Below are 19530 nucleotides of genomic sequence, written 5' to 3' on the forward strand. Positions count from 1 at the left end.
GTAGCACCCTTCCACTCAGAGTCTTACGTTTAAGTCAAAAAGCTGAGGTGGCAAGGTACTACGACCTCTAAAAGTATAATAATAATAATAATAATAATAATAATAATAATAATAATAATAATAATAATAATAATAATAATAATAATAATAATAATAGTTGAAAGGAATTTTAACTAGAAGTATGTGAAGAAAAGTTAAGCAAAGCGTTAAACAGAAAATCGCATCACTCGCGTAAGCGATAAATATGAGAGAATAATTCCAAAGATACATATAGCAAGGCTTCTGACTCGGCTCGCGAAGCTAAAACCAGCCAAAGAAAAATATACACATATACATATATATAACCTAAAAGAGTAACCCCAAACCATATGACAGAACACCTGTTTCTCCAAGTCAACCTCTAGGAGGATAAAAAAAATACAAAATACAAGGGTGGAGAATCTTTATACATATATTCAAAGCATAAGACAAAATACAGTAATCCCGGGATAACCAACTTCGCTTGCAGAAAGAACTCTAGATGCTCACCGAGGTGCATCTCGACCTGCATCTGAAAAACAACAATATTGTATGGGATGAGAACCGGGGGTTCTCAGTATGGTTAAGGTACGCACATATATAATAAATAAGGTCTCAGAAAAGCCAGAGGCAATCCTAGATCGTCGACACTCATATTATAAAACTTAAAGAACTAAAGTAGAAACCATAAGTTAAGGTGGTTTTCTGGGGATTCCTAACTTAACCAAGTCTTAAGCCTAACTAAATCTCTAACTTCTCTGCCTTTTCTCCGCTCCTCCAACTCAAATGAAATGACAAAGACAAACAAACAGGCAATAGCAAACACAGGAAGAATACAAGTAATACAAATAGCAAGTATCACAATTAGCATATTGAAATCATTTAGGCAATCCCAATTAATGCACAAGCAAGCAATTCAAACAATATGCACATGATGTATGCCTGTCCTATGGCTGTTGATATCAAATGTCGGTTATGTAGCCAGCCCGATGATGCACGAAAACTTGTCTCTCAACAAAATTTCCCTTCGACAAGTATACCGAATTGTCGTCAAGTAAAAACTCACAATAGCGTGAGGTCGAATCCCACAGGGATTGATTGGTCAAGCAACTTTAATCAAAGGAATGTTCTAGTTGAGCTACGCAGAAATTAAGTTGATATTTGCAGAAACATAAATGGTGGAAAAGTAAATAACAGAAAGTGTAAATGCTGGAAATAAAGAGCAAAATGTAAATGGCAGAAAGTAAATTGCAGAATCTTAAATGGAGATTTAGGGAAATGAACATAAAAGTAAATGGCAGAAAGTAAAGAGAATGGGTAAGATCAGAAATGGGGGATTGGTGCACGAAATTGTGATCTCAGGCAACGGCGCCAAAAACTCATTACGCACATCTTAATAAATCGTTTTCATTCACAACTTCGATATAACTAACCAGCAAGTGCACTGGGTCGTCCAAGTAATAAAACCTTACGTGAGTAAGGGTCGATCCCACGGAGATTGTTGGTATGAAGCAAGCTATGGTCATCTTGTAAATCTTAGTCAGGCGGATATCAAATGATTATGGAGTTTTCGAATAATAATAATAAATAAACAGAGAATAAAGATAGAAATACTTATGTAGTTCATTAGTGAGAATTTCAGGTAAGCGTATAGATATGCTTTCGTTCCTCTGAACCTCTGCTTTCCTGCTGTCTTCATCTAATCATTCCTACTCCTTTCCATGGCAAGCTTTCTGTAAGGCATCACCGTTGTCAATGGCTACATCCCATCCTCTCTGTGAAAAAGGTCCAAATGCTCTGTCACGGAACGGCTAATCATCTGGAGGTTCTTGATCATACTGGAATAGGATTCACCCTCCTTTTGCGTCTGTCACTACGCCCAGCACTCGCGAGTTTGAAGTTCGTCACAACCATCCCTTCCCAGATCCTACTCGGAATACCACAGACAAGGTTTAGACATTCCGGATCTCAGGAATGGCCATCCATGGGTTCTAACTTATACCACGAAGATTCTAATATCTCGGACTCGGTCCTCTGTATTAGATATCTAAGAGATACTCATTCTAGCTTGTTTGCATGTAGAACGGAAGTGTTTGTCAGGCACGCGTTCATAAGTGAGAATGATGATGAGCGTCACATAATCATCACATTCATCATGTTCTTGGGTGCGAATGGATATCTTAGAAGCGGAATAAGTTGAATTGAATAGAAAAACAGTAGTACTTTGCATTAAATCATGAGGAACAGCAGAGCTCCACACCTTAATCTATGGAGTGCAGAAACTCTACCGTTGAAAATACATAAGTAATGAAGGTTCAGGCATGGCCGAATGGCCAGCCCCCAACGTGATCAATATGATCCAAAGTTTATCAGATGTAAATACAATAGTAAAAAGTCCTATTTATACTAAACTAGCTACTAGGGTTTACAGAAGTAAGTAATTGATGCATAAATCCACTTCCAGAGCCCACTTGGTGTGTGCTTGGGCTGAGCTTGAAGTTTACACGTGCAGAGGCTTCTTTTGGAGTTGAACGCCAAGTTGTAACGTATTTTTGGCGTTCAACTCTGGTTCGTGACGTGTTTCTGGCGTTTAACTCCAGACTGCAACGTAGAACTGGCGTTCAACGCCATTTTGCATCATCTAAACTCGGGCAAAGTATAGACTATTATATATTGCTGGAAAGCCCTGGATGTCTACTTTCCAACGCCGTTGAGAGCACACCATTTGGAGTTCTGTAGCTCCAGAAAATCTACTTTGAGTGAAAGGAGGTCAGAATCCAACAGTATCAGCAGTCCTTCTTCAACCTCTGAATCTGATTTTTGCTCAAGTCCCTCAATTTCAGCCAGAAAATACCTGAAATCACAGAAAAACATACAAACTCATAGTAAAGTCCAGAAATGTTAATTTAACATAAAAACTAATAAAAACATCCCTAAAAGTAACTAGATCCTACTAAAAACATACTAAAAATAATGCCAAAAAGCGTATAAATTATCCGCTCATCACAACACCAAACTTAAATTGTTGCTTGTCCCCAAGCAACTGAAAATCAAATAGGATAAAAATAAGAGAATATACTCTAAATTCCAAACTATCAATGAAACATAGCTCCAATAAGATGAGCGGGACTTGTAGCTTTTTGCCTCTTGAATAGTTTTGGCATCTCACTTTATCCATTGAAGTTCAGAATGATTGGCATCTATAGGAACTTAGAATTCAGATAGTGTTATTGATTCTCCTAGTTCAGTATGTTGATTCTTGAACACAGCTACTTTATGAGTCTTGGCTGTGGCCCTAAGCACTTTGTTTTCCAGTATTACCACTGGATACATAAATGTCACAGACACATAACTGGGTGAACCTTTTCAGATTGTGACTCAGCTTTGCTAAAGTCCCCAATTAGAGGTGTCCAGGGTTCTTAAGCACACTCTTTTTTGCTTTGGACCTTGACTTTAACCGCTCAGTCTCAAGTTTTCACTTGACACCTTCACGCCACAAGCACATGGTTAGGGACAGCTTGGTTTAGCCGCTTAGGCCAGGATTTTATTCCTTTAGGCCCTCCTATTCATTGATGCTCAAAGCCTTGGATCCTTTTTATTACCCTTGCCTTTTGGTTTTAAGGGCTATTGGCTTTTTTCTGCTTTCTTTTCTTTTTCTTTCTTTTTTTTTCGCTATTTTTTTTCTGCAAGCTTTTGTATTCACTGCTTTTTCTTGCTTCAAGAATTATTTTTATGATTTTTTAGATTATCAAATAACATATCTCCTTGTCATCATTCTTTCAAGAGCCAACATATTTAACATTCATAAACAACAACTTCAAAAGACATATGCACTGTTCAAGCATTCATTCAGAAAACAAAAAGTATTGTCACCACATCAATATAATTAAACTAAGTTTAAGGATAAATTCGAAACTCATGTACTTCTTGTTCTTTTGAATTAAAAACATTTTTCATTTAAGAGAGGTGATGGATTCATAGGACATTCATAACTTTAAGACAAAGTTACTAAATACTAATGATCATGTAATAAGACACTAACATAGATAAGCACTTAACATAAAGAAAACTAAAAACAGAAAATTTGAGAACAAGGAATGAGTCCACCTTAGTGATGGTGGCGTTTCCTTCTTGAGGAACCAATGATGTCCTTGAGCTCTTCTATGTCTCTTCCTTGTCTTTGTTGCTCCTCCCTCATTGCTCTTTGATCTTCTCTAATTTCATGGAGGATGATGGAGTGATCTTGATGTTCCACCCTTAATTGTCCCATGTTGGAACTTAATTCTCCTAGGGAGGTGTTGATTTGCTCCCAAAAATTCTGTGGAGGAAAGTGCATCCCTTGAGGCATCTCAGGGATTTCTTGGTGATGAGCTTCTTCATGCGTCTCTTGAGATCCATGAATAGGCTCTCTTGTTTGCTCCATCCTTTTATTAATGATGGGCTTGTCCTCTTCAATGAGGATATCTCCCTCTATGTCAATCCCAGCCGAATTGCATAGGTGGCAAATGAGGTGGGGAAAGGCTAACCTTGCCATAGTGGAGGACTTGTCAGCCACCTTGTAGAGTTCTTGAGGTATAATCTCATGAACCTCCACTTCCTCCCCAATCATGATGCTATGGATCATGATAGCCCGGTCTATTGTAACTTCAGACCGGTTGCTAGTGGGAATGATTGAGCGTTGAATGAACTCCAACCATCTTCTAGCTACAGGCTTAAGGTCCAGTCTTCTCAGTTGAACCGGTTTGCCTTTTGAGTCAATCTTCCATTGAGCTCCTTCCACACATATGTCCATGAGGACTTGGTCCAACCTTTGATCAAAGTTGACTCTTCTTGTGTAGGGGCGTGCGTTCTCTTCCATCATTGGCAAGTTGAACGCCAACCTCACATTTTCCGGACTAAAATCTAAGTATTTCCCCCGAACCATGGTGAGATAATTCTTTGGGTTCGGGTTCTTACTTCGATCATGGTTCCTAGTGATCCATGCATTAGCATAGAACTCTTGAACCATTAGAATTTTGACTTGTTGGATGGGGTTTGTTAGAACTTCCCAACCTCTTCTTTGGATCTCATGTCGGATCTTCGGATACTCATTTTTCTTGAGTTTGAAAGAGACCTCGGGGATCACCTTCTTCTTGGCCACAACATCATAGAAGTGGTCTTGATGGGCTTTGGAGATGAATCTTTTCATCTCCCATGACTCGGAGGTGGAAGCTTTTGTCTTCCCTTTCCCTTTTCGAGAGGATTCTCTGGTCTTAGGTGCCATCAATGGTAATGGAAAAACAAAAAGCTTATGCTTTTACCACACGAAACTTAGAATATTGCTCACCCTCGAGCAAGAAAAGAAAGAAAAGAAGAAGAAGAAGAAGATATGGAGGAGAGGGAGAGAGGGTTGTATTTTGGCCAAGAAGGGGATGAGAGGGTTGTGTTGTGTGAGAATGAAGAAGAATGGAGAGGTTTATATAGTGGAGGGAGAGGGATTAAGGTTCGGCCATATGGGGTGGGTTTGGGTGGGAAAGTGATTTTGAATTTTGAAGGTAGGTGGGGTTTATGAGGTAGGTTTATGGGGAAGAGTAGATGGATGTGAGTGGTGAATGGGTAATAGGGAAGAGAGAGATTGAGGTGATTGGTGAAGAATTTTGGGGAAAGGTGCTTATTGGGAAGAGAGGATGAATGAGAAGAGGGGAGAGTATGAGTGGAGGTAGGTGGGGATCCTGTGGGTCCACAGATGCTGAGATGATCCTGTGGGGTTCACAGATCCTGAGGTGTCAAGGATTTACATCCCTGCACCATTGAGGCATGTAAAATTCCTTTGCATGCAATTCTGGCGTTTAAACGCCAAATTGATGCTTGTTTTGGGCGTTCAACGCCCAGATGCAGCATGTTTCTGGCGTTCAGCGCCAGCTTTCCTCAGTGTGCATTCCTGGCGTCTGAACGCCAGGATGTTGCTTGTTTCTGGCGTTCAACACCAGATCCATGCTCTGTTCTGGCGTTGAACGCCAGCCAGATGCTCCTTACTGGCGTTTAAACGCCAGTAAGCCCTTCCTCCAGGGTGTGATTTTTCTTCTGCTGTTTTTGATTTTGTTTTTAATTTTTCTATTTATTTTGTGACTCCACATGATCATGAACCTAATAAAACATGAAAGAACAATGAAAATAAAATAAAAATGATTAAATAACATTGGGTTGCCTCCCAACAAGCGCTTCTTTAATGTCAATAGCTTGACAGTGGGCTCTCATGGAGCCACACAGGTGATCAGGTCAATTTTATAGACTCCCAACACCAAACTTAGAGTTTGGATATGTGATTTCAACACCAAACTTAGAGTTTGGTTGAGGCCTCCCAAAACCAAACTTAGAGTTTGACTGTGGGGGCTTTGGTTGACTCTGCAGTGAGAGAAGCTTTTCATGCTTCCTCTCCATGGTTACAGAAGGAGATCCTTGAGTTTTAAACACAAGGGAGTCCTCATTCAGTTGAAGGATCAATTCTCCTCTGTCCACATTAATCACAGCTCTTGCTGTGGCTAGGAAGGGTCTTCCAAGAATGATGGATTCATCCTCATCCTTCCCAGTATCCAGGATTATGAAATCAGCAGGGATGTAAAGGCCTTCAACCTTTACTAACACGTCCTCTACTTGACCATAAGCCTGTTTTCTTGAGTTGTCTGCCATCTCTAATGAGATTTTGGTAGCTTGCACCTCAATGATTCCCAGTTTCTCCATTACAGAGAGTGGCATGAGGTTTATCCCTGACCCAAGGTCACATAGAACCTTCTCAAAGGTCATGGTGCCTATGGTACAAGGTATTAAGAACTTTCCAGGATCCTGTTTCTTCTGAGGCAATCTCAGTTGATCCAGATCACTCAGTTCATTGATGAGCAAGGGAGGTTCATCTTCCCAAGTCTCATTACCAAATAATTTGGCATTCAGCTTCATGATTGCACCAAGGTACTTAGCAACTTGCTCTTCAGTAACATTCTCATTCTCTTCAAAAGAAGAATACTCATCAGAGCTCATGAATGGCATAAGGAGGTTTAATGGAATTTCTATGGTCTCCAGATGAGCCTCAGAGTCCTTTGGTTCCTCAGAGGGAAACTCCTTATTGATCTCTGGACATCCCAGGAGGTCTTCCTCCTTGGGATTCACGTCCTCCCCTTCCTCCTTGGATTCGGCCATGATGGTTATATCAATGGCCTTGCAATCTCTCTTTGGATTTTCTTCTGTATTGCTTGGGAGAGTACTAGGAGGGGTTTCAGTGATCTTCTTACTCAGCTGGCCCACTTGTGCCTCCAAATTTCTAATGGAGGACCTTGTTTCATTCATGAAACTCAGAGTGGCCTTAGATAGATCAGAGACTAAATTTGCTAAGCTGGATGGATTCTGCTCAGAATTCTCTGTCTGTTGTTGAGTGGATGATGGAAAAGGTTTACTATTGTTATACCTGTTTCTTCCACCATTATTAAAGCCTTGTTGAGGCTTTTGTTGATCCTTCCATGAGAGATTTGGGTGATTTCTCCATGAGGGATTATAGGTGTTTCCATAGGGTTCACCCATGTAATTCACCTCTGCTATTGCAGGGTTCTCAGGATCATAAGCTTCTTTTTCAGAAGATGCCTCTTGAGTACTGTTGGATGCAGCTTGCATTCCATTCAGACTCTGAAAAATCATATTGACTTGCTGAGTCAATATTTTATTCTGAGCCAATATGGCATTCAGAGTATCAATTTCAAGAACTCCCTTCTTCTGAGGTGTCCCATTACTCACAGGATTCCTCTCAGAAGTGTACATGAACTGGTTATTAGCAACCATGTCAATGAGTTCTTGAGCTTCTGCAGGTGTTTTCTTTAGGTGAATGGATCCACCTGCAGAAGTATCCAATGACATCTTAGCTAATTCAGACAGACCATCATAGAATATATCCAGGATGGTCCATTCTGAAAGCATGTCAGAATGACACTTTTTGGTCAGTTGCTTATATCTCTCCCAAGCTTCATAGAGGGATTCACCTTCCTTTTGTCTAAAGGTTTGAACATCCACTCTAAGCTTACTAAGCTTTTGAGGAGGAAAGAACTTGGCTAAGGAAGCCGTGACCAGCTTATCCCATGAGTTCAGGCTATCTTTGGGTTGAGAGTCCAACCACACTCTAGCTCTGTCTCTTATAGCAAAAGGAAAAAGCATGAGCCTGTAGACCTCGGGATCAACCCTATTGGTCTTAACAGTATCACAGATCTGCAAAAATTCAGTTAAGAACTAAAAAGGATCTTCAGATGAAAGTCCATGAAACTTGCAGTTCTGCTGCATCAGAGAAACTAATTGAGGTTTCAGCTCAAAGTTGTTTGCTCCAATGGCAGGGATGGAGATGCTTCTTCCACGTAAATTGAAATTAGGTGCAGTAAAGTCACCAAGCATCCTCCTTTCATTATTATTGTTTTTGGCTGCCATCTCCTCTTCCTGTTCGAAAATTCCTGTAAGGTTGTCTCTGGATTGTTGTATTTTAGCTTCTCTTAGTTTCCTTTTCAGAGTCCTTTCAAGTTTAGGATCTGCTTCAACAAGAATGTTCTTGTCCTTGCTCCTGCTCATATGAAAAAGAAGAAAATAGAAAATAATAGGGATCCTCTTTGCCTCAGTGGAGAGATGTTCCTTTGTGTGAGTAGAAGAAGAAAAGAATGTAAGGTAAAGAGGAGAAGAGGAAAAACTCGAACACAGAGAGGGAGGTGGTGTTCGAATTTTGGGATGGGAGAGAAGTGTTAGTAGATGAATAAATAAATAGAAGGAGATGAGGGAGAGGGAATTTCGAAAATTAATTTTTGAAAAGAAGTTGATGATTTCGAAAATTAAAGGAGAATTCAAATTAAAATTTAAACAATTAATTAACTAAAAAGAATTTTTGAAAAAGAGGGAGGTATTTTCGAAAATTAGAGAGAGATAGTTAGTTAGGTAGTTTTGAAATAGATAAGAAACAAACAAAAAGTTAATTAGTTAGTTGAAACAAATTTTGAAAATCAATTTTTAAAAGATAAGAAGATAAGAAGTTAGAAAAGATATTTGAAAAAGATATGATATGAAAAGATATGATTAGAAAGATATGATTTTGAAAAAGATAAGATAAAAAAATATTTTTGAAGAGATATGATTGAAATTAGTTTTGAAAAAGATTTGATTTTTAAAATCACACTTAATGACTTAATTCACAAGAAATCAAAAGATATGATTCTAGAGCTTAAAGTTTGAATCTTTCTTAACAAGCAAGTAACAAACTTGAAATTTTTTAATCAAAACATTAATTGTTGATAATATTTTCGAAAATTATGAGATAAAATTAAGAAAAAGATTTTTGAAAAATATTTTTAAAATTTTCGAAAATAAATAAGAAAAATGAAAAAGATTTAATTTTTGAAAAAGATTTTGAAAAAGATAGGATTTTCAATTTGAAAATTTTATTTGACTCATAAGAAACAACTAGATTTTAAAAATTTTGAAAAAGTCAACTCAAATTTTTGAAAATTTATGAGAGAAAATGCGAAAGATATATTTTTGATTTTTGAATTTTTAATGATGAGAGAGAAAAACATAAAAAATGACTCACAACATGAAAATTATGAATCAAAACACATGATGCATGCAAGAACACTATGAATGTCAAGATGAACACCAAGAACACTTTGAAGATTATGATGAACATCAAGAACATATTTTTGAAAAATTTTTGATGCAAAGAAAACATGCAAGACACCAAACTTAGAAATCTTTAATGCTTAGACACTATGAATGCAAAGATGCATATGTAAAACAAGAAAAGACACAAAACAAGAAAACATCAAGATCAAACAAGAAGATTTACCTAGAACAACTTGAAGATCATGAAGAACACTATGAATGCATGAATTTTCGAAAAATGCATAAATTTTTAGAAAAAATGCAATTGACACCAAACTTAAAAATTGACTCTAGACTCAAACAAGAAACAAAAAAATATTTTTGATTTTATGATTTTATTAATTTTTTTGGATTTTTGTATATTTTTATTTTTTTGAAAACCTATAGGGAAAAGGAAGCAATGAATTCAAAGTCCTCAATCAAGATTCCAGGAATCATACCAGGTTAGTCTAAAGCTTGATGGCCACCCAAACTTCAGCATACCATTTTGAAACTTTAGAATTCATTATTAAAAATTTTAAAATAATTTTCGAAAACAAAGGGGAAAATTTTTTGAAATATTTTTGAAGAAATTTTTTTTTGAAAATAAAACAAAAAGAAAATTACCTAAGCTGAGCAACAAAATAAACCGTCAATTGTCCAAACTCGAACAATCCCCAACAACGGCGCCAAAAACTTGGTGCACGAAATTGTGATCTCAGGCAACGGCGCCAAAAACACAGTACGCACGTCTTAATAAATCGTTTTTCATTCACAACTTCGATACAACTAACCAGCAAGTGCACTGGGTCGTCCAAGTAATAAAACCTTACGTGAGTAAGGGTCGATCCCACGGAGATTGTTGGTATGAAGCAAGCTATGGTCATCTTGTAAATCTCAGTCAGGCGGATATCAAATGATTATGGAGTTTTCGAATAATAATAATAAATAAATAGAGAATAAAGATAGAAATACTTATGTAGTTCATTAGTGAGAATTTCAGGTAAGCGTATAGAGATGCTTTCGTTCCTTTGAACCTCTGCTTTCCTGCTGTCTTCATCCAATCATTCCTACTCCTTTCCATGGTAAGCTTTCTGTAAGGCATCACCGTTGTCAATGGCTGCATCCCATCCTCTCTGTGAAAAAGGTCCAAATGCTCTGTCACGGAACGGCTAATCATCTGGAGGTTCTCGATCATACTGGAATAGGATTCACCCTCCTTTTGCGTCTGTCACTACGCCCAGCACTCGCGAGTTTGAAGTTCGTCACAGCCATCCCTTCCCAGATCCTACTCGGAATACCACAGACAAGGTTTAGACTTTTCGGATCTCAGGAATGGCCATCCATGGGTTCTAACTTATACCACGAAGATTCTAATATCTCGGACTCGGTCCTCTGTATTAGATATCTAAGAGAGACTCATTCTAGCTTGTTTGCATGTAGAACGGAAGTGTTTGTCAGGCATGTGTTCATAAGTGAGAATGATGATGAGCGTCACATAATCATCACATTCATCATGTTCTTGGGTGCGAATGGATATCTTAGAAGCGGAATAAGTTGAATTGAATAGAAAAACAGTAGTACTTTGCATTAAATCATGAGGAACAGCAGAGCTCCACACCTTAATCTATGGAGTACAGAAACTCTACCGTTGAAAATACATAAGTGATGAAGGTTCAGGCATGGCCGAATGGCCAGCCCCCAATGTGATCAATATGATCCAAAGTTTATCAGATGTAAATACAATAGTAAAAAGTCCTATTTATACTAAACTAGCTACTAGGGTTTACAGAAGTAAGTAATTGATGCATAAATCCACTTCCGGGGCCCACTTGGTGTGTGCTTGGGCTGAGCTTGAAGTTTACACGTGCAGAGGCTTCTTTTGGAGTTGAACGCCAACTTGTAACGTGTTTTTGGCGTTCAACTCTGGTTCGTGACGTGTTTCTGGCGTTTAACTCCAGACTGTAGCGTAGAACTGGCGTTCAATGCCATTTTGCGTCATTTAAACTCGGGCAAAGTATGGACTATTATATATTGCTGGAAAGCCCTAGATGTCTACTTTCCAAAGCCGTTAAGAGCGCGCCATTTGGAGTTCTGTAACGCCAGAAAATCTACTTTGAGTGCAGGAAGGTCAGAATCCAACAGCATCAGCAGTCCTTCTTCAACCTCTGAATCTGATTTTTGCTCAAGTCCCTCAATTTCAGCCAGAAAATACCTGAAATCACAGAAAAACACACAAACTCATAGTAAAGTCCAGAAATGTGAATTTAACATAAAAAATAATAAAAACATCCCTAAAAGTAACTAGATCCTACTAAAAACATACTAAAAACAATGCCAAAAAGCGTATAAATTATCCGCTCATCAAGGATTCATTGGGCTCAGGAGATGTTGTATTCTCCGGATCAAGTTTATTCTCATCTCTTCCTCAATCAATGCATTCATTGATCTCCTTGCCAATCTTAAGTGATTGGATTCTAATTCCTTGGTAATTCAATCTCTCAAATCTTGATCAATAGCCAATTCCTTGGTCTAATTGCTCATGAGAAGAGATAAAGTATGGTCACTGATTATACCACATGTATTCCCAAATCAAAGTGTTGGTAGGATTATATGTCACTATATCCATCCAAACCCCAATTTGGTCCAACATGAGAAAGCATTTCTAGCATGATCTCTTCATTCCTCTTCCAAGGTTCCGAAGAGATCCAAGTATGAATAGCTTCTTTTCCAAGACAACTACCCAATTGGATGAAGATTGAAAGCTTTCTAGTAAAATCAAGAGAAAAGAAAGAAGAAGAATAATGAAAACTATTATTGATCCATCAAATTACAACAGAGCTCCCTAACCCAATGAAAGGGATTTAGTTGTTCATAGCTCTGGGAATGGAAAGCGTAAATGAAAAGTACATTTTCAAAATAAAATTAGAAGTTGCAGAGAAAGTAAAATATACAGAGTGTAGTTCTCCAAAAATGCCAAAAAGCTTCCTACTAGTTCAAAACTACTCCTATATATACTACTCTTCTGATCTTCTAGTTGGCTCTTCCAAGTCTTGGATATGGGCCTTTGGATCTTTAGTTGAAGCAGTTACAATCTTCAGTGGGCTCAGCTTCGCTTGCAGAAAAAGTGTGAGTTAGGCATGGAAGTTAGTTAGGACGTTAGTGGTGTTAACGTTAAGTGAAAATGTGGGTTCGAGAACGTTAGTGACGATCACCTTTTTCACTAACGTTCCAAGCCAAAAATGATCCACGTTAACTTCAACGTTAGTGGCACTAACGTGACCACTAACATTGCCTCTTGGTCCTTCGCAAACGTTATTGGCATTCACCTTTTCCAATAACGTTGCTTATTGCCCCTTTTTCCCACGTTAGAGTTCACGTTAGTATAACTAACGTGACCTTTAACGTGGGCATACCTAAGCTTCGAGAGTGTTAGTGACACTTACCTTTGTCACTAACGCTCCAAATGCCCCTCCTTCCCACGTTAGAGTTCACGTTAATTAGATTAACGTGACCACTAACGTGGTGGTGATTGCCATCTCCAACGTTAGTGACAAAGGTGAGTGTCACTAACGTTGGTCCATCAATTCTTCCACCACGTTAGCTTCCACGTTATGTAATTAACGTGGCAACTAACGTGGGCAATAGTGGCTTAATCCAACATTAGTGACAAAGGTGAGTGTCACTAACGTTGGCAATTCCTTGTTCATTTCACGTTAGAGTTCATGTTAATGTAATTAACGTGACTCTTAATGTGGCCAAGTTTGCCCTTTTTCCAACGTTAGTGGTATTCACTTTTACCACTAACATTGGAGCTTCCCTTCTCCTCCACGTTAGCTTCCACGTTAATGTAATTAACGAGGCAACTAACGTGGGCTATAATGGCTTTCGAAGGCGTTATTGGCGATCATTTTTCTCATTACCGTTGCAAGCTAGCTCCCATTCCACGTTAGTGGTCACGTTAATTAGACTAACGTGGCTACTAATGTGGTTCTTCCTTGCTTCCTTTGTCCTGAAATCAAGCAATTAAAGTGCATCAAAGCTCTATTCCAAGTCATGAGATCATGCATTATCTAATTTGTCATTCAATTCATGCATAATTCTCATGAAATCATGTAAAGTTCACAATGTTTGCTTGAATCAAGATGTAAGTGAATATCTATCCAAAACTTGCTTATTTACTAAAAAAATGCATGAAACTACCCTAAAACAATAAAGAAAAGGACAGTGAAACTGGCCAAAATACCCTGGCATCACAACACCAAACTTAAAGCTTGCTTGTCCCTAAGCAAGTACTGAAATATAAGAATGATGAATGAAAGAACAAGAGAAATAAGTTCTTATTATAGAAGTAAAGCTCTTGGTTTATGGGGTTTCATGCATAGCAACTTAGGTTCGTTCCTTTACTGGTTTCCAGGTTCTTATCATGCTCTTGAATACTTGCTTGATTGCATCTTATGAGATCCTTATTCTTTGATCCTCCCTTTTTTTTCTCAGGGTTTATTGCATCCTTAGGCTAAGTGCTCTGTGAGGGGGCGACTCTTTAAAATAAGCTTTCAGCCAACACTCCCGAACCAGTTGGTTCAAGGTGCTAGGTGTTGAAACACCCCTAAGGACTTACTCCCTCAAGTCTCTCTCCCCCATACATGCACACCACATGCATATGGCTTGTTATTTTCTTTACTTGAGGCCTTGGTGTCCAGCACCTCTTTGGGTTACTAAATGTTCTGTAGCAAGGTTGCTCTTGATAGTGGATTTTCAATTGATAATCCCGGGTTAGTTAACCCAAGTTACCAAGTGATGAAGTACTCCTAAGAACTTATTCATCCAAGCAGATCCTTGGTACAAGAGCACCACAGACACATCCCTCAAGATTCAAGCCCTTGGTGCCTAGTCTTATTTCTTATTACTTTTCTTTCTTTTTCAACTCTTATTGTTCTTTTTCTTTTTCTTATTAGGATCTTGTTGTTTAGTTGGTCTCATAGAATGTGCTTCAAGCATGTAATTCAATGCATAAGTGTCCTTATACCTTACAGGTGAACCAACTTAGCTAACCTATTACCACACCACAAACCTTGAGAACTTACTCTACAATATGAACCCCACTCTGGTTTTTCTTTTCATAACGTTCTTTTTTTATTAAATTCAAAGGGCAAGCTCACAAGTAAGTAAGATAAAAATAAAAACAGGTAACTCGGACCAACACACATAGACTTAATAACTGAAAATGCTAAAGACAGAATTGAAAATTTCTAAGCTACTATGGAAGTATGTTCTATTTCATACATGATTTTCCTTATTTAGACTTGAAAAGGATAAAACGAAGAGGGAACTCCACCACCTTTTACTCACGAGGCTGCCCATGCTCTCCCTCTTGTTTGTCCTCTTTGTGTCCACTTGTGTTTCCTCGTATCCGTGTCATTCTGGCTCTTTTCCAATCCTCAAGTGCTTTCCTTACTGATTCATGACTCCTTTCGACTTTTTCTCTTTCTTCTCACACTAAGTCATCCTTCACTTCTTCATATATTGTGATTCCCGGATGCAATATAGGCAGTTGTCCGACTAAGTATCCGAGCCTGGCTTGAGTGTTCACATGATGTCCAGTCTCACTCATGTAAACTCCTTCTGAGAATGCTCTGTATTCGTCGAAGAGTTCTGTCTGTTCTATTTGTTTCCAATGCATCTCATGTATGTGTTCACCTTGATGTGCTTGGATATTGATTAGCTTTTGGATGGCTTCTTGTTGTTGATCTTGCCTTTGTTCTAACCTGTGGAAGGATTCACCCCACTGTTTCCCTTGTTCCAGTTGCTGCTCCATCATTTGCTTTTGCCACTCCTCCTGTTGATTCATCCATCTAGAGAATGATTCTTCTTGGCGGTTCAACATTTGTAGTTGATGCTCTTTTTGTGCCCCTTGATTCTCCACGTATTGTCTAGATAAGACATCAATGGCTTCCTGTAATTGGTGCATGTCCAAAGTGGCTGGGGCTTGCTCCCCTAGGTCTTGTCCTTCTACCACTTGATGGGTTGTCCTCTTTCTTAGCCTTCGTTGAGGTAGGAGAGATGCAACAGCATGCATCCGTCGAACAGTAATAGGGATGCCAGCTTTTATCCATTCGGGGTTCTCATCTTCGAACACCACCCCAGCTCTGTCACACAGACGGAAAATAGTACTGGGGTAGCCTAACTTTCCTCCAGAATCGCTTTTCTCAGCCATCTTCCTAATGCCTTGGGCTATGAGTTCATGAACCTTGATCTCTCCCCCTTTAAGTATACATTGCACCATTGTTGCTCTCTTAAGATTCACCTCTGAGTTATTCCCGGCGGGGAGGATGGATCTCCTTACAATTTCGAACCACCCCTTTGCTTCAGGGGTGAGGTCCCCTCTCTTGATGAACTTGGGCTTCCTCTGGGGATCTCATACCCAATCAGCTCCTTGCACGCAAATATCTTGCACAATCTGGTCATAATTGGGACTGCTATCTATTCTGGATTGATAGCTTTCCTCTGCAAATGGTATAATTCTTAGTTTTAACGCCCTCATAATGCTCATGGGACTAAAATCCACTATTGCTCCTCTTCCAAAACTTATATAGGACTCATCTGCCTTATCATACCGGACTGCATTTGCATAAAACTCTCTTACAAGGGTTGCATTTACTTTGGTGACCGGATCAGTAAGGAGCTCCCATCTTCTTTTTTCCACTTTCTCTGAAATTTCGGGGCACTCAGTTTTCTTGACTTGAAAGCCTAGCTCATATATGATCTCCTTATCAGCCATCCACCCAAATTGAAGTGCATGGTGAAAGGTTCTAAACTTCTTTTCATCAAAAGGGCGTTGCTCCATAGGCTCATTCCCCTTTCTTCTTTTAGAGCTGGATGAGGCCATGAGTGACTTCCGAATTTAAATTTGTAAAAGTATGGATGATTAGTGAGAGTGTCTTTGATGGGGTAAGAGGTGTTAGGTTCCGAAAGTGAGAAGTACAAAGAATGGGAATTGGAATGTGAAGGGGGTACGGAATAAGAACCACTTATATAGAAAAGTGGTGAGTAAATGAAAGGTGTGGATTGATGGTGTAGGCTTATGATGAACGGATGGGGTTTAGCATGGGATGGGCACAAATATTATCACTTTTATGATGGGGTTGGTTCGATCTCCAAGGGTATTATTCTTCCAATGTTGCATGGCAACATTTCCCAATGCATTCCCCTTGAAGACATGTGTATAGTCTCCCTTTTGTGAAGTGGCTGAACCCTTCTTCTTCAATTGTCCCATCAATTCCTTCCAATCTTCCTTTCATTTCTCCTACAAAAAAAAGGAATGCAATTAATAACTTTTTGGATAATGGAGGCACAATTTAAAAAGAAAGAATAACTACTTTTTAAAATTTTTGTTTTTAAATGACTAAGTGCTATTCATGAATGCAAACCAACTGACTATTTAATTGTCTATGTATGCAACGTTGGTGACACCAAACTTAGTTTGTGGCCATGTGGTGTAAAAAAAAAGATTTGTTCAAGGCTCTGAGAGTAGCATGATATGAATTGCATTTATGTTCTCTTAATATGCCTTGAACACCAAACTTATTTTTCACTATGTGCTGCATACAGGGATTCAATTAGGTGTATGTCAAAGTTGATTTGGAATTCATGAACCTTCCATTATTAACTACTTTAAAAGCATATAAAACATGGGTTGCCTCCCATGAAACGCTTCTTTAGCGTCACTAGCTTGAGTTCTGGCTTTGTCAGGGCGGTTGGTAATACTTCAAATCTTCCCCCCTCGCAGTGAATCTATCTCCATTGGCTTCATTAAGGATCTCCACATGTTCTAAGGAGAGAATTCTGCTGATGGTAAAAACTTTAGGCATCTGAGATGGGATGGTGGGGAGATGAGGTGGGATAACTGGGAGATAAGCTGAGATCACTTTATCCCCTGGAGAAAAATTCTCTGTAGGGATCTTCTTGTTCCTCCATCTCCTTGGTGCCTTCTTCTTTGTTTCTTTTAATGTTGCCCTGCTCTTTGTGGCCTCTTTTCCAAGGAAATTTTGTTGCTGGTCTCATATGACTCTGGTGGTTTTGGTTCCTCTAGGATTTCCTTTAGCTGTGGTACCTTTTGATTGTTTTGCTTACCAGCCAAAGGGATTCCCAGGTGTACAGTTTGTGTTTCAATGCTTGTTTCTTTCACCAGTGCCTTGTCATGCTCTTCCCTTGGTTCCTTGTTTTTTTTTATCTGCTTCTTGTGAGGGTTTGAAGACATTGAATGCGAGTTGTTCATCATGTATCCTCAGTATTAGCTCTCCTCGCTCCACATCTATAAGCGCTCTACCTGTAGCCAGAAATGGTCTTCCCAATATGATTGGATGGAGGTTACTTTCTTCCATTTCCAATATGACAAAGTCTGTGGAAAGGAAGTAGTTCCCAACCTTCACTAACACATTTTCAACCACTCCTACTGCTTGTTTTTGAGTTTTGTCAGCCAGCCTGATGACTACGTCTGTGGGCATTAGCTCATTGATCTGCAGCTTCTTCATGAGGGATAAAGGCATTAAATTAATGCTTGCTCCCAGATCACAGAGTCCCTTATCAATTACTATTTCTCCTATGGCACAGGGGATGTGAAAACTCCATGGATCCTTCCTTTTGTTAGGAAACTCTGGTTGAATGAGAGCACTGCACTCCTTATTCATCACTATTATTTGCCCTCCTTTGAGTGAGCTTTTCCTGGTCAGCAGCTCCTTCATGCACTTAATGTATGAGGGCATTTGTTGGAGAGCTTTGATGAATGGTATGTTTACATGGAGGGATGCAAACATGTCGAGAAACTTTGAGTATATTCTCTTTTCTACACCACCCTTGAATCTTTGGGGAAAAGGTGCATAGAGTTTCAGAATCTCCTTCTGTGTAATTTTGGTTTCTTGGTGACCCTCTTCTTGCTTCTCTGCTGAGGTGTCTCTAGGTTGTTCTAAGATTTTATTCAGCTCTTCCTCAGTCCCCCTATCACTTATAGTGACCATCTTGCATTCTTCCCATCTTACTTTCTTTGCTTCACCTCTCGGGTTTTTCTCTGTGTCACTTGGGAAGCTGTTAGTAGGTTTGGGAATCTTCTCAGAGAGGTATCCTACTTGAAATTCTAGCCTCTTGATGGTGTCTCCCTGGTTTTTGATATTGGCTCCCACCTCCTCCTTGAACACCTTGTTATCTTGGATTTCCTTATATATGTTTTCAAGTAGAGTCTCAATCCTTGAGAGTCTATCTTCGGATGATGGTGAGTTGAGATTGGAGGGATGAGAAGGGCCATTTTGGTTTTGATATGGATGTTGAGAGGTGTTGTTAGGTGGGTGCTGATATGATCTCTGTGTGGAATGTTGGTGAGCTGCATTGTTGTTGGGGTTGTGACGTTTGTGATCTTGGCCTTGATCTTGTTGATTTTTCCACCCAAAGTTTGGGTGGTTCCTCCAACCAGGATTATAAGTTTTGGAGTATGGATCATGGGTCTTCCTAGGTGAGTTCCCAATGTAGTTGGCTTGTTTCTGATCATCATCTGCCTCTGCATTCACTGCTTCTTGAGCTGCTGATGAGGTAGTGATTGCTGCTACTTGGTTCCTTTCCATCTTCTTGGTAAGGTCAGCCAGCTGCTTGGTGATCATCTTATTTTGAGCCAGCAGTGCATCCACGTTGTTTAGCTCCATCACTCCTCTAGTGTTGCCTCTTTCAGAAGCATAGAAGTAATCATTCTCAGCTACAGTCTCAATGATATCTATGGCTTCTTCAATGGTCTTCTTCTTGTTCAGAGATCTCCCGGATGAGTGGTCTACTGCCTTCTTTGATTCATAAGAAAGACCTTCATAGAAAATGTGTAACTGCACCCATTCATTG

General features: G+C 39.2%; 1 non-coding gene across 1 annotated transcript; it reads left to right on the forward strand.

Annotated features, from left to right (window-relative positions):
- The first annotated feature begins 7957 nt into the window (after nucleotides 1-7957).
- Nucleotides 7958-8061, forward strand: LOC112768321 (small nucleolar RNA R71). The gene has a single exon (XR_003185756.1). It is a non-coding gene; the product is annotated as a small nucleolar RNA R71 (small nucleolar RNA).
- Nucleotides 8062-19530: the final 11469 nt, after the last annotated feature.

This window comes from Arachis hypogaea, chromosome 17 (assembly GCF_003086295.3).
Source record: "Arachis hypogaea cultivar Tifrunner chromosome 17, arahy.Tifrunner.gnm2.J5K5, whole genome shotgun sequence".
NCBI classification, from domain to species: domain Eukaryota; kingdom Viridiplantae; phylum Streptophyta; class Magnoliopsida; order Fabales; family Fabaceae; genus Arachis; species Arachis hypogaea.